Genomic DNA, 27,836 nt, shown 5'->3' with positions numbered 1-27,836 from the left:
GTGGGTGGGAGACTGAACTGGGGGACCTTTCAGGTTACTTCTGAACTAAAGCTGGAAGGGAGAGCAAGGGAATGTGGTATTATCTTAGGCGGGGTTGCAGCAGTAGACTCTCAGGGAAGGATTTGAATGCAAGTCGTTTGTTGAGGAGGTGATCCCAGGAAGTATCAGTAGGAGGGTAGGGATGTGAGTCTTACTGGGGACTTCTGGAACACATTTCAGAATTGTCCTACTCAAGGGGTAAGTAAGCAGGGGCATCTATCCTCCATTTTCATCCCTCCTGGCTGGGCACTGCTGTCTGGGACATTAAATCCCCTGTACTCCTGGTCTGCCCTGTGCAGGTGGAAAATCGTGGGCCCTTGCCATGGAATGCCGTGGGCAAGCATGGAGTAGGTGACAAGTGCCAAAGGGATGTGACTGGGGCATGACAGAATCTGCTATAGTTGTAGAGCATTGGCTATGGAGTTAGGCTGATCTTGTTTTGGTGCTTACCTCTCCTTCTTATTAGCTGTATGACTTTAGACAACTTATGTAGCCTCTCTGGATCTATTCCTTATCAACAAGTCAGAGGTGACATAGATACCACACAGGGTGATTGTCGAAATTCAGTAAAATAACAAACTTAAAGCACTTAACAGAATGATCTAAAAAAGGTAGCTTTTGTTATTGTAAGAATAAATCTTTCTTCTTAGATCTAAAATGAGCTCATTCCCAAAATAGTAAGATATTAAAATCTTACATGCTGCCAAAAGACTTTACAGGTAATACAAATGCTAAAGAAAGAAAATTTTAAACTACTATAGAATTTAGTCAGAAATTATTCTTCTTTCTTCATGTAGCAACTAACAAGTATTTAATATTTATTGACTATCAGGTAAATATCTGGCAGTACTAAATTCACAATGAGCATAAATGCCTATTTATTCAAGACTTGGCTTAAGCAGCATTTTCTCGCTGCGAAGAATAAAATTATTTTACAGCTAGACTGGGACACTGACTGACACTGACTCTTGGCCAAGATAAGGGCAGTGGGCTAACTAATGATGTGTAACATGCTATTTAAAGTTTGAAACTCCCCTAGCAGCACTTAGGACAGGTTTATTTTAACTTTTTTCTTCTAGCTTTATTGAGATATAATTGACATATAGCATCGTATAAGTTTAAGATGTATAACATAATGATTTGACATATGTATATATTGTGAAATGATTACCACAATAAGTTTAGTTAATATCCATCACCTCACATAGTTACAGTTTTTTTTCTTGTAGTAAGAACTTTTAAGATCTCTCTTAACAGTTTTCAAATATGCAATACAGTATTTTTAACTATAGTCACCATGCTGTACATTACATCCCCAGAACAAATTTATTTTATAAGTGAAAGTTTGTACTTTTTACCACCTTCACCCAGGCCGCCTTCCACCTCCCCAACTCCCCACCTCTGGCAACCACCAATCTGTTCTCTGTTTCTATGATATCGGTTTTATTAGATTCTATGTATAGGTGAGATGATACAGTATTTGTCTTTTTCTATTTGACTTATTTTACTTAGCATGATGCCCTCATCCCTGCTGTTCCAAATGGCAAGATTTCCTTTTTTAATGGCTGAATAATATTCATATATATATATCTTAAGACATCTTTATCCATTCATGTGGATGGGCACTTAGGTGTTTTCTTGTCCTGTAAATAATGCTGCAGTGAACACACGGGTGCAGATATCTTTTTGAGACAGTGATTTTATTTCCTTTGGATATATACCCAGAAGTGGAATTGCTGGGTCATAAGGTAGTCTTATTTTTATTTATTTTTAAAAGTTATTTATTTTTTAGAGGAGTCTGTGCCTTTATTGGCCAAGCAGGCTTCATGAAGGGGATGAAGGTGGAGAAGTGGGCGACCCTGATGTCTGAGCAGCTCGTGCTTCACAGGCTTGTAGGTGATTGACAGCTTGCCCCTACAGCGGCCAATCATCCCAGGCTTGATTTCCACCTGGTTGAGGATCTTGCCCTTGTAGCCGCCCACTATCTTGGGAACGATGATCATGTCCCACAGGTGCATCTTAACAACCTTAGGCTTCTCTGTGGGTGGCGCCTTGTTCTTGGCCTTGCTCAGGCACTTAAGCGGCGAGTGCTGCTTCCTCCGCAGGCCGGATTCAGCCGCGGTTGCTGCCAGGCGCAGTACAACTGCATGAGCAGCTTGTAGGACTTGTCCAGCAGCTGGTTGAGGTCCACGCCTGAGGTAGGTGGACTTATGGAAGGTCTGCCTCTTTTGCTGCACTTCTGCCACCTTGTCAGTTATTGGAAAATGTTGGTAGTCCTATTTTTAATTTTTTGAGGAACTTCTATACTGTTTTCCATAGTGCTGCATCAATTTAGATTTCTACCAACAGTGTGGAAGGGTTCCCATTCCTCCACTTCCTTGCCAACGTTTGTTATCTCTTATCTTTTTGATAATAGCCAGTCTAATGTATGTGAGGTGATATCTCTTTGTGGTTTTAAATTGCATTTCTCTGATGATTAGTAATGTTGAGCACCTTTTCCTGTGCATGTTTGCCATCTGTATGTCTCCTTCGGAAAAATGTATATTTGGGTCCTTCACTCAATTTTTAATTGAATTATTTTGTTTTCGCTACTGAGTTATATGAGTTCCTTATATATTTTGGATATTAACCCATTATCACATGTGTGGTTTGCAAATATTTTCTCCCATTCTGTAAGTTGCCTTTTCATTTTGTTTATTGTTTCCTTTGTTGTGCAGAAGCTTTTTAATTTGATGTGGTCCCACTTGTTTATTTCTTATTTTGCGTGCTTGTGCATATCTAAGAAATGACCAGTGTTAAGGAGCTTTTCCCCTGTGTTTTCTTCTAGGAGTTTTATGGTTTCTGGTCTTACATTTAAGTCTTTAATCTATTTCCAGTTAATTTTTGTGAGTGGTGTAAGGTTGGTATCTAGGTTCATTCTTTTGCATGTGAATATCCAATTTTCCCAGCATTATTTATTGAAGAGACTGTCTTTCCTCCACTGAGTATTCTTGGCTCCCCTGTCAAATATTGGTTATCTGCATATGCGAAGGTTTATTTCTGGGCTCTCAATTCTGTTCCATTGATATATATCTTTTTGTATACTATTTTGATTATTATAGCATTGTAATGTAGTTTGAAATCAAGAAGTGTGATTCCTCCAGCTTTGTTCTTCCTTCTCAGGATTGCTTTGGCTATTCAGAGTCTTTTGTTGTTCCAAATGAATTTTAGGATTGTTTTTTCTATTTCTGTAAAAAAAAAATGCCATTGGACTCTTGATAGGGATTGCATTCAATCTATAGATAGCTTTGCATAGTATTTTAACAATATGAATTCTTCCAGTCCATGAAGACAGGATATCATCCCATTTGTGTTTTCTTCAATTTCTTTCATCAGTGTCTTATCGTTTTTAGTGTGGAGATCTTTCACCAACTTGGTTAGATTTATTCCTAAGTATTTTATTGTTTCTGATGCTATTGTAAATGGGATTTTCCTTTATTTCTTTTGCAGATAATTCATTTATTAGTGTAGAGAAGCACTAATGATTTTGTATGTTGATTTTGTATCCTGCAATTTTACTCATTTCGTTGATTAGATCTAACAGTTTTTTGGCAGAATCTTTAAGACTTTATATATATAAAATCATGTCATCTGAAAATGGAGAAAATACTACTTCTTCCTTTGTGATTCTGATGCCTTTTATTGCTTTTTCTTGCTTGATTGCTCTGGCATAGGCATGGTGAGAGTGGGTACCCTTGTCTTATTCCTGATCTAGGGCCAGTTTATTGGTGCTTTACAGCTGGTGTAATCAGTTTAACAGTCGGGCTTGGTTATGTGACCAGAAGGTCATGGAAGAATCTGCTGGAACCTTTTAGGGAGTTCTCCCTAAACAGAGACTCATTGGACAAGTCTTTCACCTCCTTGGGTGAATAAGAAGGACCGTGGGGAGCTGTCCTTGGGAGGCTCTTGGGAGTCTTGTGAATATGTTCAATTATCTGGTCCTATTGTAGTCCTCGAGGGAGTACTAATCCTACCAGGTTATTTTTGGCTGTCTACCTATATGTCTTCCCCATAGATGTGAGAGTTTTGGGAGCAAGAACCCTGTGTGCATATTGTTTACTATTGTATCCTTCATACTGAAAACATAGCACAGAACACCATGAATAGGCAAAAATGTTTGTTGGATAAAATGAGTGAATGAAGTAGTAGTTGACATCATGGAAAAGGCTAGATGTTTATTAACTTAAATCCACAAATATTTATTTAATGCCTTTTATGTGCAAAATGTAATAATTGTTTTTTAAAATATTTTCTTTTTAAAAATTCGATATAAATTTTTATAGTAAGTATGGTTTATTTATAGTCTGTATTTAATAATTCTAATATATAAAGTCATTATAGTTCTATTTGTGTGCCTTGTTGTCCTTGAGTATTTGCTGTTCATTGTATCTGAAAATTACCTGTAAGAATAATTTAAGTCATAGAATGAAAGTAACTTCCTTCAGAAAGAACTTGGATTTGTTTCTACCAAATGCCTGAAGTTACTACCGGTCTAGGTTCACTTTAATCCAAGTTCAATTTTTAAGTTCCCTGGACCACACAGATGACATGATTCCAGACTGAAAGACGACTTACCCTTCCTTGAGGGTGTAGCCCTTTGAGGTCATAGCTTTTTATGCAGACAGTCTCCTAATAGACTTCCCATCTTCTATGGGCCTTGGGCTTTGTTCTCCATGCTCCTAATCCTGTGAGACCATCACAGTAAACATTTTTATTTTACAGAAATATCCGAGAAATAATAAGGAAGATGGTGAAGGAGTAACACGTGGAGATCACCTTCCTCTCCACAAATACATCAAAAATACATCTACATGTGGAACAACTCCTACAGAGCACCTACTGAATGCTGGCAGAAGACCTCAGACTTCCCAAAAGGCAAGAAACTCCCCACATACCTGGGTAGGGCAAAAGAAAAAAGAAAAACAGAGACAAAAGAATAGGGACAGGACCCGCACCTCTGGCAGGGAGCTGTGAAGGAGGAAAAGTTTCCATGCACTAGGGAGCCCCTTCACTGGCGGGGACAGGGGGTGGGCAGTGGGGGAAGCTTCAGAGCCATGAAGGAGAGCGCAGCAACAGGGATGCAGAGGGCAAAGCGGAGAGATTCCTGCACAGAGAATCTGTGCCAACCAGCGCTCACCAGCATGAGAGGCTTGTCTTCTCTCCTATTAGGGGCTGGGAGCTGAAGCTCGGTCAGACCCCAGGGACAGAACTGGGTTTGGCTGCATGAAGACAGCATGAAGGGGGCTAGTGTGCCAGCCGGGAGGGAGTCTGGGAAAAAGTCTGGACCTGCCAGAGAGGCAAAAGACCTATGTTTCGGGGTGCGTGAGGAGAGGGGATTCCTTCCCAGTGTGCCCACAGAAGGCAGAGCACTGCCTAAACGAGCTCCAGAGATGGGCGTGAGCCGCGACTATCAGCTCAGACCCCAGAGATGGGCATGAACCACTAACGCTGCTACCGCTGCCATGAATAATCCTGTGTGCAAGCACAGGTCACTATCCACACCCACCTGGGAGCCTGTGCATGACACCACTGCCAGGGTCCCATGATCCTGGGACAGCTTCCCCGGGAGAACACACAGCAAACCTCAGGCTGTTGCAATGTCACGCCAGCCTCTGCCACCTCAGGCTCACCCCTCATTCCAATTATGACTACCGTACCCCTCCCTCCCCCCAGCCTGAGTGAGCAATAAGCTGCTGTTTTAAGCCCCTCCTGTCTGGGTGGGTAAAAGACGCCTGAGGGTGGCCTACACACAGAGGCGGGGCCAAAACCAAAGCTGAACCCCAGGAGCTGTGCGAACAAAGAAGGGAAAGGGAAATTTCTCCCTGCAACCTCAGGAACAGCAGATTAAGTCCCCACAATCAACTTGATAAACCCTGCATCTGAACATACCTGAATAGACAATGAATGTTCCCAAAATTGAAGTGGTGGACTTTGGGAAGAACTGTAGACTTGGGGTTTGCTTTCTGTGTCTAATATGTTTCTGGTTTTATGTTTATCTTAGTTTAGTATTTAATGCTTATTATCATTGGTGGATTTGTTTATTACTTTGGGTGCTCTCTTCCTTTTTTTAAATATATATATATTTTCTTTTGTCTCCTTTTTCTCTTTTTGTAAGTGTGTACGTGTATGCTTCTTGGTGTGATTTTGTCTGTATAGGTTTGCTTTTACCATTTGTCCTAGGTATCTGTCCTTTTTTCTTTCTTTCTTTCTTCCTGTTCTTCTCAGCCATGTGGCTGGCAGGGTCTTAGTACTCCGGCCAGGTGTCGGGCCTGAGCCTCCGAGGTGGGAGGGCCGAGTCCACGACACTGGACCACCAGAAAGCTCCCAGCCCCACGTAATATCAATTGGCAAGTGCTCTCCCAGAGATCTTCGTCCCAACACTAAGACCCAGCTCCACCCAACGGCCAGCAAGCTCCAGTGCTGGGCACCCCATGCCAAACAACTAGCAAGACAGGAACACAGCCCCACCCATTAGCAGAGAGGCTGCCTAAAGTCATACTAAGTTCACAGACACTCCAAAACACACCAGCGGACGCAGCCCTGCCCACCAGAAGGACAAGATACAGGCCTACCCGCCAGAACACAGGCACCAGTCCCCTCCACCAGGAAGCCTACACAAGCCACTGAACAAACCTCACCCACTGGGGGAAGACACCAAAAATAACAGGAACTACGAACCTGCAGCCTGTGAAAAGAAGACCCCAAACATAGTAAGTTAAACAAAATGAGAAGACAGAGAAATATGCAGCAGATGAAAGAGCAAGGTAAAAACCCACTGGACCAAGCAAATGAAGAGGAAATAGGCAGTCTACCTGAAAAAGAATTCAGAGTAATGATAGTAAAGATGATCCAAAATCTTGGAAATATAATGGAAAAAATAAAAGTAACGTTTAACAAGGACCTAGAAGAACTAAAGAGCAAACAATGATGAAAAACACAATAAATGAAATTAAAAATACTCTAGAAGGAATCAATAGCAGAATAACTGAGGCAGAAGACCAGATAAGTGACCTGAAAGATAAAATAATGGAAATAACAGCCACAGAGCAGAATAAAGAAAAAAGAATGAAAAGAGTTGACAACAGTCTCAGAGACCTCTGGAACAACATTAAATGCACCAACATTCGAATTCTAGGGGTCCCAGAAGAAGAAGAGAAAAATAAAGGGTTTGAGAAAATAGTTGAAGAGATTACAGTTGAAAACTTCCTTAACATGGGAAAGGAAAGAGTCAGTCAAGTCCAGGAAGCGCAGAGGTCCCACACAGGATAAATCCAAGGAGAAACACACCAAGACACATATTAATCAAGCTATCAAAAATTAAATTCAAAGAAAAAAATATTAAAAGCAGCAAGGGAAAAACAACAAATAACATACAAAGGAATCCCCAAAAGGTTAACAGCTGATCTTTCAGCAGAAACTCTGCAAGCCAGAAGGGAGTGGCACGACATATTTAAAGTGATGAAAGGGAAAAACCTATAACCAAGATTATTCTACTCAGCAAGAATTTCATTCAGATTTGACGGAGAAATTAAAACTTTTACAGACAAGCAAAAGCTAAGAGAATTCAGCACCACCAAACCAGCTTTACAACAAATGCTAAAGAAACTTCTCTAGGCAGGAAACACAAGGGAAGGAAAATACCTACAATAACAAACCCAAAACAATTAAGAAAATGGGAATAGGAACATACATATTGATATTACCTTAAATGTAAATGGATTAAATGCTCCAAACAAAAGACGCAGACTGGCTGAATGGATAGCAAAACAAGACCAATATATGCTGTGTACAAGAGACCCACTTCAGACCTAGGGACTCATACAGACTAAAAGTGAGGGGATGGGAAAAGATATTCCATGCAGTTGGAAAAAGGTATTCCATGCTAATGGAAATCAAAACAAAGCTGGAATACCAATACTCTTATCAGACAAAATATACTTTAAAGACTACAAGAGACAAGGAAGGACACTACATAATGATCAAGGGATCAATCCAAGAAGATATAACAATTGTAAATAGTTATGCACCCAACATAGGAGCACCTCAATACATAAGGCAAATGCTAACAGCAAACAAAGGGGAAATCGACAGTAACACAATAATAGTAGGGGATTTTAACACCCCACTTTCACCAAAGAACGGATCATCCAAAATGAAAATAAAGAAAGAAACACTAGCTTTAATAGACACATTAGACCAGATAGACTTAACTGATATTTATAGGACATTCCATCCAAAACCAACAGAATACAATTTCTTCTCAAGTGCTCATAGAACATCTCGAGGATACATCATGTCTTGGTTCACAAATCAATTCTCGGTAAATTTAAGAAAGTTGAAATCATATCAAGTATCTTTTCCAATCACAATGCTATGAGACTAGATATCAATTACCGGGAAAAAACTGTAAAAAATACAAACACATGGAGGCTAAGCAACACGCTACTAAATAACCAAGAGATCACTGAAGAAATCAAAGAGGAAATCAAAAAATACCTGGAAACAAATGACAATGAAAACACCACAACCCAAAACCTATGCGATGCAGTAAAAGCAGTTCTAAGAGGGAAGTTTATAGCTATTCAACCCTGCCTCAAGAAACAAGAAAAATCTCAAATAAACAACCTAACCTTAAACCTAAAGCAATTAGAAAAAGAAGAAACAAAAAACCCCAAAGTTAGCAGAAGGAAAGAGATCATAAAGATCAGGTCAGAAATAAATGAAAAGAAATGAAGGGAACAATAGCAAAGATCAATAAAACTAAAACGTGGTTCTTTGAGAAGATAAACAAAATTGATAAACCATTAGCCAGACTGATCAAAAAAAAAAGGGAGAAGACTCAAATCAACAGAATTAGAAATGAAAAAAGAAGTAACAAGTGACACTGCAGAAATACAAAGGATCATGAGAGACTACTACAAGCAATTATATGCCAGTAAAATGGACAACCTGGAAGAAATGGACAAGTTCTTAGAAGAGTCCAACCTTCCAAGACGGAACCAGGAAGAAATAGAAAATATGAACAGACCAATCACAAGCACTGAAATTGAAACTGTGATTAAAAATCTTCCAATAAACAAAAGCCCAGGACTAGATGGCTTCACAGGCAAATTCTATCAAACATTTAGAGAAGAGCTAACACCTATCCTTCTCAAACTCTTCTGAAGTATAGCAGAGGGAGGAACACTCCCAAACTCATTTTACGAGGCCACCATCACTCTGATACCAAAACCAGACAAAGATATCACAAAGAAAGAAAACTACAGGCCAATAACACTGATGAACATAGATGCAAAAATACTCAACAAAATACTAGCAAACAGAATCCAATAGCACATTAAAAGGATCATACACCATGATCAAGTGGGGTTTATCCCAGGGATGCAAGGATTCTTCAATATATGCAAATCAATCAATGTGATAAACCATATTAACAAACTGAAGGATAAAAACCATATAATAATCTCAATAGATGCAGGAAAAGCTTTTGACACAATTCAACACCCGTTTATGATAAAAAGTCTCCAAAAAGTGGGCATAGAGGGAACCTACCTCAACATAATAAAGGCCATATGTGACAAACCCACAGACAACGTCATTCTCAATGGTTGAAAACTAGAACCATTTCCTCTAAGATCATGAACAAGATAAGGTTGCCCACTCTAACTGCTTTTATTGAACATGGTTTTGGAAGTTTTAGCCACAGCAATCAGAGCAGAAAAAGAAATAAAAGGAATCCAAGTGAGAAAAGAAGAAGTAAAACTGTCACTGTTTGCAGATGACATGATACTATACATAGAGAATCCTTAAGGTGCTACCAGAAAGCCTCTAGAGCTAATCAATGAATTTGGTAAAGTATCAGTATACAAAATTAATGCACAGAAATTTGCATTACTATACACTAATGATGAAAAATCTGAAGGAGAAATTAAGGAAACACTCCCATTTACCATTACAATAAACACAACAAAATATCTATGAATAAACCTCCCTAAGGAGGCAAAGGACCTGTATGCAGAAAACTATAAGACACTGATGAAATTAAAGATGATAAAAAAAGATGGAGAGATATACCATGTTCTTGGATTGGAAGAATCCAAATTGTGAAAATGACTATACTACCCAAAGTGATCTACAGATTCCGTGTAATCCCTATCAAATGACCACTGGCATTTTTCACAGACGAGAACAAAAAAATTCACAATTTGTATGGAAACACAAAAGATCCCGAATAGCCAAAGTTTTTCTTGAGAAAGAAAAACAGAGCTGGAGGAATCAGGCTCCCAGACTTCAGACTATACTACAAAGCTACAGTAATCTAGATAGTATGGTACTGGCACAAAAAGAGAAGTATAGATCAAGGGAACAGGATAGAAAGCCCAGCGATAAACCCATGCACACATGGTCACCTTATCTTTGATAAAGGAGGAATAATATACAATGGAGAAAAGACAGCCTCTTCAGTAACTGGTGCTGGGAAAACTGGACAGCTGCACGTAAAACAATGAAATTAGAACACTCTTTAACACCATACACAAAAATAAACTCAAAATGGATTAAAGACCTAAATGTCAGGCCAGACACTATCAAACTCTTAGAGGAAAACATAGGAAGAACACTCTTTGACCAAAATCACAGCAAGATCCTTTTTGACCCACCTCCTAGAGAAATGGAAATAAAAACAAAAATAAACAAATGGGACCTAATGAAACTTAAAAGCTTTTGCCCAGCAAGGAAACCATAAACAAGACCAAAAGATAACCCTCAGAATGGGAGAAAATATTTGCAAATGAAGCAACTGACAAAAGATTAATCTCCAAAATTTACAAGCAGCTCAATAACAAAAAAACAAACAACCCAATCCAAAAATGTGCAGAAGACATAAATAGACATTTCTCAAAGAAGATATACAGATTGCCAACAAACACACAAAAGAATGCCCAACATCATTTATCATTAGAGAAATGCAAATCAAAACTACAATGAGATATCATCTCACACCTGTCAGAATGGCCATCATCAAAAATCTAGAAACAAGCAATGCTGGAGAGGGTGTGGAGAAAAGGGAACCCTCTTGCACTGTTGGTGGGAATGTAAATTGATACAGCCACTATGGAGAACAGTATGGAGGTTCCTTAAAAAACTACAAATAGAACTACCATATGACCCAGCAATCCCACTACTGGGCATATACCCTGAGAAAACCATAATTCAAAAAGAGTCATGTACCACAGTGTTCATTGCAGCTCTATTTACAATAGCCAGGACATGGAAGTAACCTAAGTGTCCATCAACAGATGCATGGATAAAGAAGATGTAGCACATATATACAATGGAATATTACTCAGCCATATAAAGAAATAAAATTGAGTTATTTGTAGTGAGGTGGATGGACCTAGAGTCTGTCATACAGAGTGAAGTGAGTCAGAAAGAGAAAAACAAATACCGTATGCTAACACATATATACGGAATCTAAGAAAAAAAAAAAGGTCATGAAGAACCTAGGGGTAAGACGGGAATAAAGACACAGACCTACTAGAGAATGGACTTGAGGATGTGGGGAGGGGGAAGGGTAAGCTGTGACAAAGCAAGAGAGAGGCATGGACATATATACACTACCAAACGTAAGGTAGATAGCTAGTGGGAAGCAGCCGCATAGCACAGGGATATCAGCTAAGTGATTTGTGACCACCTAGAGGGTTGGGATAGGGAGGGTGGGAGGGAGGCAGATGCAAGAGGGAAGAGATATGGGAACATATGTATATGTATAACTGATTTACTTTGTTATAAAGCAGAAACTAACACACCATTGTAAAGCAATTATACTCCAATAAAGATGTTAAAAATAAATAAATAAATAAATAAACATATGGGACCTAATGAAACTTAAAAGCTTTTGTATAGCAAAGAAACCATAAACAAGACGGAAAGACAAGCCTCAGAATGGGAGAAAATATTTGCAAACAAAGCAACTGACAAAGGATTAATATCCAAAATATACAAGAAGCTCATGCAGCTTAATATCAAAAAAACAAACAACCCAATCCAAAAATGGGCAGAAGACCTAAATAGACATTTCTCCAAAGAAGATATACAGATTGCCAACAAACACATGAAAGGATGCTCAGCGTCACTGATCATTAGAGAAATGCAAATGAGAACTACAATGAGGTATCACCTCACACTGGTCAGAATGGCCATCATCAAAAAATCTAGAAACAATAAATGCTGGAGAGGGTGTGGAGAAAAGGGAACCCTCTTGCACTGTTGGTGGGAATGTAAATTGATACAGCCACTATGGAGAACAGTATGGAGGCTCCTTAAAAAACTAAAAATAGAACTACCATATGACTCAGCAATCCCACTACTGGGCCTATACCTTGAGAAAACTATAATTCAAAAAGAGACATGTACCACGATGTTTATTGCAGCACTATTTACAATAGCCAGGACATGGTAGCAACCTAAGTGTCCATCGACATATGAATGGATAAAGAAGATGTGGCACATATATACAATGGAATATTACTCAGCCACAAAAAGAAACAAAATTGAGTTATTTGTAGTGAAGTGGATGGACCTAGAGTCTGTCACACAGTGAAGTAAGTCAGAAAGAGAAAAGCACATATCATATGCTAACACAAGTATATGGAATCTAAAAAAAAATGGCTCTAAAGAACCTAGGGGCAGGACAGGAATAAAGACGCAGACGTAGGGAATGGACCTGAGGACACAGGGAGGGAGAAGTGTAAGATGGGACGAAGTGAGAGAGTTGCATTGACATATATACATGACCAAATGTAAAATCGATAGCTAGTGAGAAGCAGCCGCATAGCACAGGGAGATCAGCTCGTTGCTTTGTGACCACCTAGAGGGGTGGGATAGGGAGGGTGGAGGGAGACGCAAGAGGGAGGGGCTATGGGAATATATGTATATGAATAGTTGATTCACTTTGTTATACAGCAGAAACTAACACAACATTGTAAAGCAATTATACTCCAATAAAGATATTAAAAAAAAAACATACGCAATGTCCTCAGTGTAGAAGTGGCTTCCTTGTGCACTTTTTGGATTCCTGATTTATTTTGCTTTTGTTATTAGATCTTTTGCTTTGTAAGAGATTTGTAAAAGAAAAAAACAAAACAAAACAAAAAAAAAAGGTCCTTCCCTCAGTATTTTTGTTTTCCTCTGGTGGTTTGGTCAGAATAACTGAGTCTCCCATTATTGGAAATTAGAAATCTCGCTCAAATATATTGTAGTTATCAAAGACCTTGCAAATAATTGCAGTGAGAGACAGAGGTGAACCCAAGTAAGTATAGGACAGGGACTGCTAATCTTTCTGCCATCATCTCCTACAATTTTCTGCCTCTCTTATCTCACTCAAGTCCTATGAACCTCTTATTCTTCCTCATACATACTTGCTATTTCTTCTGTCTAGAACCCTCTTCTCCCAGATCTTTTACGCCTGCCTATTCCTGTTGTTGTTCCTCCTTCCTGAGACTAGAAGAAGCTTATTTTTTACTGTTTCACATTTATTAGCATCTCTACTACTGAGAGGAAAAAATAAAAGGAGATAAATCTTAAATTAATTCATTTTAGTGAAATTAATAGGGCTGATGAGAAAAAGTAGTAGTAGATGAAATTAAAACTAACGTTTGAAAATATACTTTTTAGATTTTCTATGATTAAGTGAAAACCAAGAGGCGTGGGATTTGGCCCTGGTGCTACCACTGTTCCTTAAGGTGGAGTTAGTTTCTTCTTTTGCAAAATAAGTGAGTTAGATTTCTAAGCACATTTTCAGCTCTAAAATTACTTTATTAAACAATTTATATTATTTTAGTGCTACGCGCTGGATAACATCAAGAGTTTTCAGTGGTTTCAGAATCTGAAAATCCATTTCCATAAAAGCTTCTTTCAGGTATTAATGTCTTAGGACTATATAACAATCCTGAGATACTGTGTTCACAGTCTTTAGGACTTGTGGAACATTCTAAGTCAGAGATTTTTAAAGAAGAGTGCATATCTGAATCACCTAAGGAGTATTTTCAAAATGCACATGCTTGCACCCTGCCCATTCCAGGCCTACTGAAATCAGAACCACAGGAGTGGCTTTTCAAGCCTCTGCTTGCATCAAGTTTGTAACTCTTCATTTGGTCAAAGCATGTCACATGGTCAGGCCCAAAGGCAGTGTGAGAGGGCACTATAAAAGGGCATGGATACAAGGATGCATTAAAAACTGGGACTATTAGTGCAATCGGTCTCCCCCAATCTACCATATATTTATTGAGAACATGCGGTCCAGCACACTATTCCTGCACATAGTATATATGCCATGGGAATCTATTGCTAACAGTATGCTAAATAGTTGAGAAGCATTGCCTTTTGTCGTCCCCATTATTCTCTGATTAATGGTTCCTTGAAGGTACTCTTCTGGAAACCAGCTGTCACTGATAATGGTGTTGGCAGAGACTGTGGTGGCTTCCTGACAACCAGTGCTTTCCCCTCCTCCTTCTCGATGTAGATTCTGTTTTCTCTGACGTGGGCACAGTCTTACACATCTCTTTCATTTTTCAGAGAATAAATTTGGGTGGAAATATTTTTAGACTTTTATAGGAACTAATGAATTCAGCTGCCTTTTTACCACCCCTCCTCTCTCCATCCCTGTCTTCTTTTCATGTGTTTACGTTATGTGAGTTCATACATTTTTCTGTTTGTGTATTCATTATGGAAACATGGATTATTGGGTTAAAATTTGTTAACAAATTTACAATTGTAGTGTCTTCAATTATTTTGAAGTGTGTTTGTTGCATTGCAAGAAAGGCCTTTGCAGAGTCAATCAGTATTAGACAGTTTTGGTAATATACTATGATGGTATCTGAGTACTTGATATTTCTTAAATATTTGTTGCAAATGAAGCTAACTGAATGACGACAAGGATAATATAAAGTTGTTCCGTTCAATGAATCAGAAGTATGGAACTTCTCTGAAGGGTTTAGTTTCAATTTCACTTTTATAACAGTTACTATTCTTTTCTGACATGTTTTTTTCTTTAATTGAAGTATAGTTGACTTACAATATGATTAGTTTCAGGTGTACAACATAGTAATTCAATATTTTTACAGATTACACTCCATACAAAGTATGACTATATTCCTTGTGTCGTACAATACATTCTTGTAACTTATTTTTTTTTTAATATCTAGTAGTTTGTACCCCTTAATCCCCTTTGCCTATTCTGCCCCTATCCCTACCCCTCTGGTAACCACTAGTTTGTTCTCTGTATCTGTGAGTCTGTTTCTGTTGTGGTATGTTTGTTCATTTTATATTTTAGATTCCACACTTAGTGAAATAAGTCAGACAGAGAAAGACAAATATGGTATGTTTTCACTTATATCTGACATCTTTTTGATCCTTTTTTTCTCAAGTACTCTGTGAAATCATCTTAAAGGTAATTTCATTGAAGTCCTGAGATGGTAATATCTATAGTCAATTCATGAGTGTCACCAAATTCTTGTGCTTTATGACTAGTTTAGTTATAGTGAGGAAAGTGAAATCATTCTGACCACATTCTACCTTCAAATAAGCATTTTTATAGTTAATAAAACTGGTTTTGCTGGTTAAGAGAAAGTATGGGTAAATATTCACTTGTTCTTCAAATGGGGGAAGATTTACAAGAATAAAAGCAATGTGAAAAAATCTTAAAGGAAAAGGCAAACAGATTTGACTGCATGAGAATTCCAAATTTTTGTGCAAAGATAACAATGAAAATCCACCATAAATTAAAATTAATGGTAAAATATAAGTGCAAAAAATATAATAAAGAACTAATATGTTTTAATATATAGAGATGCTAATAAAACATTGAGAAAAAACTAACTGCCCAGTAGAAGATACGGGCCATGGTCATGAACAAATCACAAAAGAAAAAGAAATAACCCACAAATGGTCAATATATTTATGTGTGAAATGATAAATTGCATTAAAAAATAAAAGAATGGCAAGGTAATGAGATAATGGTTTTGACCGTGAAATTAGAAAAGAATGATCCAAGATAACACTCCATGTAGTCACTAGTGCTCTTGGAAGGGCATGTTTATACATTGCTCATGGGAAGATATATTGGGACAATCGTTTTGTGAAGCAACTTGGCAATTGTACTAAGAATCTTAAATATGTTCCTATCCTTTCATTGAGGCATTTAACTTCTAAGCATCTATCCTAAGGAAACAATTGGATAGCCAGGCAAAGTTTTACAAAAGAAGATTTGTCCAGATTTTTCCTTCAACAAAGGAGGCAAGAATATACAATGGAGAAAAGATAGTCTCTTCAGCAAGTGGTGTTGGGAAAGCTGGGCAGCCGCATGTCAGTCAATGAAGTTAGAATACTCCCTCACATCATACAGAAAAATAAACTCAAAATGGCTTAAAGACTTAAGACATGACACCGTAAAACTCCTAGAAGAGAACATAGGCAAAATATTCTGACATAAATCATAGCAATGTTTTCTTAGGTCAGTCTCCCAAGGCAATAGAAATGAAAGCAAAAATAACAAATGGGACCTAGTCAAACTTACAGGCTTTTGCACAGCAGAGTAAACCATAAACAAAACGAAAAGACAGGGCTTCTCTGGTGGCACAGTGGTTAAGAATCTGCCTTGCAATGCAGAGGACATGGGTTCGAGCCCTGGCCTGGGATGATCCGACATGCCGTGGACCAATAAGCCTGTGCGCCACAACTACTGAGCCTGCACTCTGGAGCCTGCAAACCACAACTACTGAAGCCCACGTGCCTAGAGCTCGTGCTCCGCAACAAGGGAAGCCACCGCAATGAGAAGCCTGCACACCACAACAAAGAGTAGCGCCCACTCGCTGCAACTAGAGAAAGCCCATGCGCAGCAACAAAGACCCAACACAGCCAAAAATTAATTAATTAATTTTAAACAAACAACGAAAAGACAACCTATGGACTGGGAGAAAATGTTTGCAAATGATGCGACCGACAAGGGCTTAATTTCCAAAATATAGAAACAGCTCATACTACTCAGTAACAAAACAAAACAAACAAAAAATCAAAAAATGGGCAAAAGATCTAAATAGATATTTCTTTAAAGAAGACGTACAGATGGCCAAAGGCATGTGAAAAGATGCTGAACATCACCAATTATTAGAGAAATGCAAATCAAAAGTACAACGAGGTATCACCTTACATTGGTCAGAATGGCCATCATCAAAAAGTCTACAAATAAGTGCTGGAAAGGGTGTAGAGAAAAGGGAACCCTCTTACACTGTTGGTGGGAATGTAAATTGGTGCAGCCACTATGGAAAACAGTATGGAAGTTCCTTAAAAAACTAAAGATAAAGTTACCATATGATCCAGCAATCCCACTCTTGGGCATATATCTGGAAAAGATGAAAGCTCTAATTTGAAAAGATATATGCACCCCAATGTTCAAACCACTATTTACAATAGCCAAGACATGGAAGCAACCTAAGTATACATGACCAGATGAATGGATAAAGAAGATGTGGTATGTATATATACAATGGAATACTACTCAGCCATAAAAAGAATGAAATAATGCCATTTGTAGCAACATGGATGAACCTAGAGATTATCATACTAAGTGAATTAAGTCAGACAAAGACAAATATGATATCACTTATATGTGGAATCTAAAAAATAGTACAAATGAATTTATTTACAAAACAGAAACAGACAGACTTAGAAAACAAACTTATGGTTACCAAAGGGGAAGGCGGGGAGGAGGGATAAATTGGGAGCATGTGATTAACAGATGCATATACTGTATATAAAATAGATAAACAACAAGAATTTATTGTATAGCACTGGGAACTATACTCAATATCTTGCAATAAACTATAATGGAAAAGAATAAAAAAAAGAATATAGGTATATACATATACTTGTATAACCAAATTACTTTGCGGTACATCTGAAACTAACACAATATTGTAAATCAGCTATTCTTCAATTTAAAAAAAGATTTGTCACAATATTATTTATAATAGCAAAAATTTGGGAAATATCTTAAATGCCCAAGGATGTTGAAATTGTGACACATTATGGATTATTACATAGGCATTAATAATCATGTTTATAAATAATCCCAGTTATGTTAATTAGAACTAATATAAACAGAGAAAATTGCCCAGAATTTAATATATCAAAATGTTAACTTCTGGTGATTTAATTATGAATAATTTATTTTTTTAATACTCTTCTGTTTTCAGCAAGGAACATATATTATTTTTGTCACCAAAAATGTTATTTAAACTTATGAATACTTTAAAAATCTTGTAAAATTCATTAGAACCAGTCCTGTCAGACTGAGCAAGCTTGTTAGAATTCTGCTCCATGTTTTGCCTTCTCCTCCAACACCCCCCGTTTTTCTTCTCTTTGTGACTCAATCCTACCCCAGAGAGTAGGTTGGTTCTCTTGTTGGGTAGAAAACACAGACCATTCTGTGGAGAGATGGTGGGATGTTAATGAATTACAATGTGGGAAACAGGGGAGCTTTCTTTCTTAAACACAGAAGATCCTGTGATGAGGTTCCTTTGATATCTAGTACTGATTACACTCAAAGTAATATTTCAGTCAGGCTGTGGAAGTACATTCAAAACCTTGTCATTTGTCCCAGTGTAGATTGACTAGTTCAGGTAACTGAAGTATCCCAATTCCTTACTATATTCTATTTCCAGAAGTCCCATGGAAAATAGTCCAAGTTTTTACGTTATCCACTCCATTCCATTTCTAAATGGGTCTGCATTGCCAGCACTTGTTGATCAAGAATTTGTCAAGTTTGTTGTTTCAGTATTCTGTAGCAAAGAGTACCAGTATGTTAGTCTCCAGAGCACCAGCAACTGAATGATAAACAATTCAGGTGTGAGGAAAGGCTTGCTGGTGTGGTAGCTTCTGCTTCTCCTTGGGGAACTCATTAAAAGCCTGAAAATGGCTAACAGTCTCTGAGAGCCTGGCTGTACTAGCACTTTAACAACAATGAAATTTGTTCTCCCAAGGGCACTTCCTAGATGACTGAGCATTATGTGGAAACCTCCTACTAAGTAGTCTCCCCTTTCCATTGGTGTGTCATAATTTTAACTCTAATTCTTCTAACCAAACTGTTGTGATAGATCTAGTTAGAGGCTGGATGTAACCCCCAAATCACTGTTGAGTTCAAGAAAATAGGCTGGACCCAGACATACCAAATGTAGGATTCTAGGGAAAGCAGAAGCAGCAAGTGTGATAACTACAACAACATTGAGAGCTCACTCTAAACCAGGTACTGTGCTAACAGCTTTACATAGATTATCTCACTGAATTCTCCTGGACATCTTTAGAGAGAGGAGCTATAACAAATCCCTATTTTACATATGATGAAATTTGAACCCTAGTGATTTGATGCCTGAGCCCCAGCTCTTAACCATGAGATGAAAGTGAAATACATTTGAGAATGTAGAACCTGTGCTTGCCAATCTGAGTTCAACAACTTCTGTTTCCAGTCTTCAAAGAGTTTCTGGGAGTGTTATATTTTCAGTTCATAGACCTGAGCAAGCTGTTCACCTTCACTGGCAAGGAGAATCATGTCTAAAAGATTCCAATGCTTGGCTATACCTGTTGGTACTCCTCTACCTGTCATGGCCAGCTGATCACCTCTGTGTCTAACCTGAATGTATCTTACCCAGCAGGGCAGTGGAAGACTGAGAGAGATACAAAGGAAAATCTTTCCCCCACCAACCAAGCTTTCCAATACAAAATAGACCTAACCATTTTTTCTTTTGATTTATCTAAGATGATCCCTAACATTCCTTGTGTATCTTTAAAATCATATGAATGTGTGAACAATCCTGCGCTGGATGAAGTCGAGTTCTTTGCCCTTGGGAGCTTGAAACTACATGTTTCAAAAGCCTGGAGATTGTTTTGAGAGTAGTTATAGCCACAATTCATAAAGCACTTGGTATTTGCTCAGCACTCACATCAGTAAGTACTTTACATAGTTTCACATTTAATCCTCACCACAACCCTACTAACTAGATGTGATTATCCCATATTTTACACATGAGGGACCTAAGACTAGGAGATACTAAGTAACTTGCCCAAGGTCCCACAGCTAGTAAATTGAGCTTGGGTCTCTTTGATTCCAAAGTCCCAATTTGGGACATCAATACCTACTTCAAGGCTCCTCGAACTTTAATATGTGTAAGAATCACCAGAGAATCTTGTTAAAATGCAGATTTTGCTTTAGTACATCTGGAGTGGGGCTTGATATTCTGGACTTCTAACAGGCGCCCTGCTGTGGTTGATACTTCTGGTCCTTGGACCACTGTTTGAATAGCAAGGCTTCACAACTTCCCCAAAAAGGGAAAGACCAGACTTTTGGTAATTTAATACTTCAGGTTAAATGTGAAGAAGGGAACTTTTCCTAATTTGTCCTTATGAATAAAAATAAATATTAATATAAAAATAGCAGTAACTGAACAAGCCAAATATTATTCTAAGCACTTTACATGTCATATCTTATTTAATTCATTCAACAACCCTCAGAGGTAGATAATATTACTACCCCCTTTTACAGATGGGGAAAATGGAGTACAGAGTAATCAATGGATAGGTTTTGTTTTCCCCAGCCTCTTCTTGCTCTTCCCCATTCACATATTTTCTCGATTCCTGAACTTCCTTAGAGATTCATTCCCTTGTTTCTATTTAAAAAGCAATCCCCTAGATGAAGGTAATACACTGCTTTGTCATTTATTTATACCTTAGTCTCTATTTTATAATGAAGGTGTAGGGAGGAAACAAAGTACAAAACATATGAGACCTTCAGTTCCTAAAGAAAGGAAAAAAAGAAATGGAAAAGATAGACTGAGTCTCTAATGAAGCTTGGTACTACTTGCTTTGCAAGTTGCACTATGAGCCCTGATGGCTTCACCCACACATATTCCAAAGCTGAAGCCATTGGTGATTTCAAGATAAATAAAATTAAGTTGTAGATTTATTAGCTATGCAGAGATCACCATGGAGACAACCAAAAGAACTCTCACCATGGAGATCTCTCCCTACCCCTCTCTGCCTGAAATGATCAGTACATCATATAAACATCATAAATAAATTTGGGAGGGAAGACTACAAAGCAAGCAGACTAGAGCCCCAGAAGGACTGGTGATGGGGTGAATTAACAATCCAGAGAAAATTTCTAAGGTTGGTCTTCCAAAGTCACATGTTTCTGGGTGCTACGTAGTTTCTTCAGGGAAGAAGAGAAATTTCCAGAGCTTAGTTCATGTTAGCATGGGATGATTGGAGGAAGGTCAACTTAGAAACTAGTACCAACTCTAACCCTGTAGTACAAGGAAAGAACCTCAAATGAGCCTCTTTCCACTATAAGGGAATCACTATGTCAATATGACTCCTGGTCCACTCCCCTGTGACATCAACATAATGATGAAATCAAAATGTACTAGGGAACAGTAACGTTGGCAATGTGGATTTTTGTCAAGTAGCTCTGACCCAGAACAAGTGTCCTCTCAGAGAGTAGACTTCACAAAATGCAGCACTTTTTCTTCAGTGGATACTTAACATTTTCAGTATTTTGTATAAGGAGAGCATGGAAATAATATTATCATAGGTAGAGCTCCCCAGGAAGCCGACTTTGAGATGAAGTTTGACATGCAAAATATTTATTAGGGAGTGCCGTTGGGGCATAGGGGAAGGGAGCAGGGCTTGGAAAGAGGGAGAAGTTGAGGTACAAGGTAGGCCTGACAACAGCCATGGCCTACCTTACAGAGAGCTCTGAAACTAGAATGGCTCTTCAGAGTTGTTCCAAGTTGGGTCAAGATGGCCACATCTTTTTACTCTTGCATTGATTGTTCATTGGATGCGGGTCGTTGGGTTAGGGGAATTGGGCCAGATGGCTCTTTGCAGCTGAGGCAACCATGAAGGGGCTGACAGCTGAAGGCTGCCTGCCAACAGCACTGCCAGCAGCTGAGGCAACAAACCCTTCACTGAAGGGAGATCAGGATAGCACATCAGTGTCTACCACAGATAGTAGTGATTTCAAAGTACCAAGAGCTCCAAAGTCAGATAAGTGAGATGTGATCTTTACTTTTAAATTAAGAAAAGCTGTCTGAGTCATAAACCACTTCCTGGGGCAAATATTGTGTTGGCCAAAAAGTTCGTTCGGATTTTCTGTAACGTGGAAAACCCCGAACGAACTTTTTGGCCAGCCCAATATTTAAGTGATTCTGCTAAGTATGAAAAGGCATTTCACTGGTCTTGGTATTCAGAAAATTAATTAAAAGAAATGCATTTTTATCCCTTATTCTGAATAAAAACCAAATAGATTACTCATTCCAGTTTTACAGTGTACATATGTGTTTAAATGTCAATGTGTATTTTTTCCATTCTCTTACTGACTCAGGAAAAGGTGCAAGAAGATTTAAATAATGAATTACCATATGGGTAATATACTCATTCATTCATTTAGCAAATATTTATTGAGCATCCATTATATGTCACAGCACCACACTAGCCATTGGCTCTGTAAAATTAGTAATAACATAGAACCTGACTGAATAACTATGTCAGACAAACTCTGAAATAATAAAGAGTAGCAGGAGGAATAGAGGTGGGTAGAAAACACAGGTAGGAAGAAGCATTTGCTTCTTCCAGTTGTCCTTTTCTACCTGCCATTTGGTAAAGAAGAGATGGGCATGAGCAGTCTCAGCAGGTAAGGGTAAGTGAGAAAAATAACTGTTACCAAATTAAGTTGTATGGACCCAGCTCGGGCCCTAGCCTGGCCAAGCCTTCTGCCTCCGTTTGGGTTCTAGTAGGCAAATAACGAAACCAAAGCTGAGATCGGCACAGCACATTTTTCAGTGGCCAAAGAATGGAGAAGGGGAACTAAGTTCACAGATCATCTTCTTCCCCACGTGGCGAGAGGGACTTGATTTTAAAGAGTGAAGGCAAAGGGAGGAGGAGTGAGGCTAATGATGGGAAGGTATATGCATTATTCTACCGGGGAAAGGGCAGGGCTTTTTCCGAGGGAGTGGGGTGCCACCCACTTTGTATTCTCTCTGGGTCCTATTAATATCTGGTCATGGCTGCTGGTAGGTGTGTCATTTGATATGCTAATGTAGTAAAATCAGCGCATAATGAGACTCAGGGTCTGCAGGAGGTCAGATTCATAGCCATCTTGGTCCCAGCTTGTTCTATCTTGTTTCTTTGTTTGTTTGTAGCTTCCTTTCTTATCTCTGGACACTTTAACTTAAAGATTTACGTTAACTCCTGCTAAAGGTTGCGGGGGTTGGCAGGTTTTGAGCAAAGCAGTCCTGCTAAAGGTGGTGGGGGGTGAGGGTTGATGGGTTTTGAGCAAAAACCTGGAGCAACTTTGGCAACACAACCATCAACTTCATTTTTTTAATCAATTCGTTATTACATTCCTTCTGTCTTTCTGGTTACCTTTTTTAGGTGACTGTCCTTCTCTGGGGTTAATAGACTTCATGAGGTTCTTCCATTGTTTGTGGAATGAACTTCCATAATTAATAAGTTCAAATTTGCCTGTAAAATGACTAATGGTTATTAACGCACTGGATAACTGAAAATGGGCATCTAAAGACGCGAGAAGCAGAGATTGGAGAAAAGTATATCCCTTCTTTCAGTGTGGATATAACAACTTGGAAAGACTAAGTACTCCTTAGCAATCTGAGAATTTTGCTGAAAGAGGTTCCTAAATTGGAAGACAGAGGTCAGACAGCTTCTTGGATTAAAGAGATTAAGGACACCATTGTCTGTTTATGTTTACATTCTTGAGCAAGCAACTAAATTCAATAGGAAGCAAGACATCTAGAGTGAAGAATATTTCTTAGAATCCTAGGGAGAAGATTTCACCCAGAGGTTGTACCAACCAAAACAGAATAGGTCTTTACAAAACAGCCTCTAATAGTATTTTATTTACTCCACTTCTGAATGCCATACAGAATAAATTTGCTTTCTTTCTTTAATTGAATCTCATGTATCTTTGACCCATTCTTACCAGGACATCTTTCTACTTGGTGTTGACCCCACTTTATTTTTATTGAATTTAAAAAGTTAAAGTAAATCTCCTTACCTTTGTAAAGAGTTGTGAGAAACTGGTTCAGCTGATTCTCACCCCAAGATCTGTTGAGACAGAGGTGGAAGCTGAAAGTTGACTTAAACTTTAGAGTTTTGGACCAGCAGCATCAGCATTATCTGGGAACTTGTTAGAAATGCAGACTCTCAGGCCCTACCCCAGAACTCTTGAGTCATAATCTGCATTTTAATAAGCTCCTAAGGTGAATCCTATGCACGTTAAAGTCTAAGAGGCACTGATTTACAGCATTTGTGGAAAAGTCCTTCCTCTATAGCTAAGTTAAAAACACAGAACAGTGAAATACTTAATTTTCTTTCCCGAGTCTCTGTTCACTGTTCTTAATAACATTGTAACAAGTTTGGAATACAAAAGAATTATCAGACAAGAGACCTTTTATAAATACAGCTCACAGAGATCCAAGGGGCCATCTGAAATGGAGTCAAACTTTTGGAAAAGCTGAAATAGAACTTTTCATTCATTTCTTTTTCATATGGTTTAACTGGGGGAAAATATCTAAGCAATATATTACAGATGCAAAAATCTTTAAAACAGAACCAGAGGAAAACATTTTGGAAATGGTTTTAAAATGACTCTGATAAAAATGTAAGAAACTTGAACTGTTTCCCCATGAAAAGAATACAGCTGGAGGCAGCATTTACAGCTGGCAGGGAAGAAGCTCAGCTAGTCAGGGCGAACTGGCCCAATTTTACATCAATTATTATTACATTATGTTCATTTAGAAAAACATTAAATGTTCCTCTTTGTAACTTTTCTTTGCCATCTCTTTAGATATGAAAGGATATTTAGTATATCTACCAGAACATGAAATAATGCTCACGAAATATAATCACCAAGTTGGTCATCAGCTGCTGGCCTAACCAGTCCTGCTGAAACATTTGAATCTCCTGCCTGCACCCTGAACTCAAGCAGATGGCAGGTCGGCAGCAGTGGTGACAACTGGCTACTGAAGGGGGCATAAGTCCAAAATGAAGAGATCACATTCCTTGCTGTGGAGGACCAGAGGCCTATTGTGCTTTTCCAGCATGATCACAAACAGGCAGTTTTTTGGGTACTGCAGGCAGGTGGAATGAAGGACTCTTAGATGAACCATCACTAACAACAAAAATTCAGATTACATGTAGAAAGAGTAACAAGCAATGCAAGTAAGGCTGAATTCAAACAATAGGTTCCAAAATAGAGCACTCTATTCCAAAGGATCATGCTCTCTAACTCGTGAATCAATTTTTTTTTCTGTTTTGCTCCTTAGTAAATTGGACAGAATTGTTATTTTTATTTTATAGACAGGAGAAGGGAGGTTAAATGATTTACCCACATTTGTACAGCTTATCTACAGGAAAGAAAGTTGAATTTGAGCTTTTTGATTGCCTGTCCAGCGGGCTGATATGCTTTATCATGCACAGTAATACATTTGAAGCAACTTGCTCACATTTTATAGTAGCAGTTAATGATCTCTTTGGTATTGTTTATCAGTTGTTTCAAATGTGTTGTTGTTTCACAAGCACTTTCCCCAACTAGGTGCCAAGTATCTTGTGGACAGGCCTGGGCATATTTTATGTGCTCAGTGAATGCTGATTGAATAATTACCAAGGAAAGATGAAACATTTGGAAAAGAAGGGAAAAAAGGAGTGGAACAAAACGGAGCTGGGGAGAAAGACACAGCTCTCAAAAGTTGCATCCTAGTCATTTAAATTTAGGGCATAATATCACAGAATATTATATTTGGAAGGGTCCCCGGAGACGATCTTACCTAACCTTCTACCTATTGAGGAGTATCTTCTTTTATTTTCTTCCAGTTTTATTGAGATATAATTGTCGTACAGCACTGTATAAGTTTAAGGTGTACAGCATAATGGTTTGACTTACATACATTGTGAAATTATTACCATAATAGGTATAGTAAACATCCGTCATCTCATATAGTTACAACATTAAAGAAACAGAAAAAAATGTTTTCCTTGTGACGAGCACTCTCAGTATTTACTCTAACTTTCATATATAACATACAGCAATGTTAATTATATTTAACATGTTGTATATTCCATCCCCGATACTTATTTATCTTAAAACTGGATGTTTGTACCTTTTGACTGCCTTCATCCTATTCCTTCTCCCCCTACCCTAGGTTTACCTTCTATAGAACCCTTCATTGGCATCCCTCTGGTTTTGCTTAAATATCTCCAATGTTGTGGAGCTTATCTCCAATCAGGTCTGCTCTTAGACTGATCTATTCCTTAAGTTTTTCTGTGTCAGTTAAGCAATCATTTATTGAGCAACTGTGTCTCAGATGGCATGCTAGCTGTCAGAATACCAAGAAGAAGAATAAATCAACTTCTCTGTCATGTAAAGCCTAAATGGGTGTTGCTGTTCTGCGGGCAGCTCTCTTCCAAGTCTTGTTTTATGGATCCAGCCTCCTTCCATCTTGTGACTCTGGTGTGTTCAACTTAATGCTTCTAAGTTTCCCATGCTCATTTGCTGCAAGCCAGAAGTGAAAGGGCATGAAGGATGTGTGTGGGAGTCGTTAGGAGTCAGGCCTGGAAATGATGCACATATTCTGGAATAATTCTGCTCATATTCCTTCGCTAGATCTCAGTCACAGGTCCACATCTAACACCAACAATTGCCTAGCTGTAGGCCCAGGAAGACGAAAACAAAGGTTTAGTCATTGGCTAGCAGTTTCTGCCACAGTGCTCTCATTATGCAGTTTTTGGATGAGGTGAGGATGGCATGCTCCAAAGATCATGCAGGTATAAATAGTTAGCCAGGATTCACACTTGGGTGATCTGGCACTGCTGCTCTCCCAGTGTCTCTTGATGTGTGGCTCCCAGGCCAGCAGCATCAGCATCACCTGAGAACTTGTTAGAAATGCACATTAATTGACCTCACTCCAGACCTACGAAATCAGAAACTCTGAGCTGGGGCCCAGTAATGTGTTTTAACAAGCCCTCTCCGACTGACTCATACTCACGTTTGAGAACCATTGCACCATACTGTACTACATTTCATTTAAGGGCTTCCAGAGTATTTTTCTAGTTGGCCATCAATATTATCCATTATCTAGAGAAATGTCTGACAGTATTAGTGACCAACTTGAAAAATAAACATTTAAAATTATTTTTACTTCAAATACAAAAATATTATTTGCTCTGCTTTAATTTTAAAATAATGGTATTTCTGTTATAGCATTGCCTTAAGTGTTATTTATGCAATTGTCTATTTTCTCACACTAATTTCTAAGCATCCAAAATGCTCTTGTATCTCCCACAGCCACTAGTAATTTGCTTTCCAAATAGTAGGCATTCAATAACAGTTGGTGTAATTGAATGAGAAAAAAATGTTGTACGATAATGTTTCTCATTAAATTGAAGATATATGGAAAGCAGCTTTAGATGATAAAACTTTTCAGTCATATTTTCCATGACTATTAAAAACTTCACAGAAAGGACAGTTTAATATCTTCATTGTCAATCGATAGCAAGATTTGAAAAGTGCTGTTATCAGATGTGAAAATTTACAATGAGACGTTTAAAAATTATTAGTTACTTAAAAATCCACAATGTTCTATTTTTCTTCCTGAAATAACTTTCTCAATTAGCTAATTTATAATGCACACACT

General features: G+C 38.3%; 1 protein-coding gene and 1 pseudogene across 1 annotated transcript in view; one reads left to right on the top strand and one right to left on the bottom strand.

Annotated features, from left to right (window-relative positions):
- LOC125963102 (translation initiation factor IF-2) overlaps positions 1-5,015 on the top strand; it is a 181,656-nt gene extending 176,641 nt beyond the window's left edge. The window contains exon 5 of the mRNA XM_049704944.1: positions 4,801-5,015. The gene's annotated coding sequence lies outside the window, so the exon portion shown is untranslated. The remainder of the gene's footprint in view (positions 1-4,800) is intronic.
- LOC101277727 (40S ribosomal protein S15-like) lies at positions 1,821-27,201 on the bottom strand (annotated as a pseudogene).
- Between the last annotated feature and the right edge of the window lie 635 nt (positions 27,202-27,836).

The sequence above is a fragment of the Orcinus orca genome, chromosome X (assembly GCF_937001465.1).
Source record: "Orcinus orca chromosome X, mOrcOrc1.1, whole genome shotgun sequence".
Lineage (NCBI taxonomy): Eukaryota > Metazoa > Chordata > Mammalia > Artiodactyla > Delphinidae > Orcinus > Orcinus orca.
This window is presented reverse-complemented; position numbering and strand designations above follow the sequence as displayed.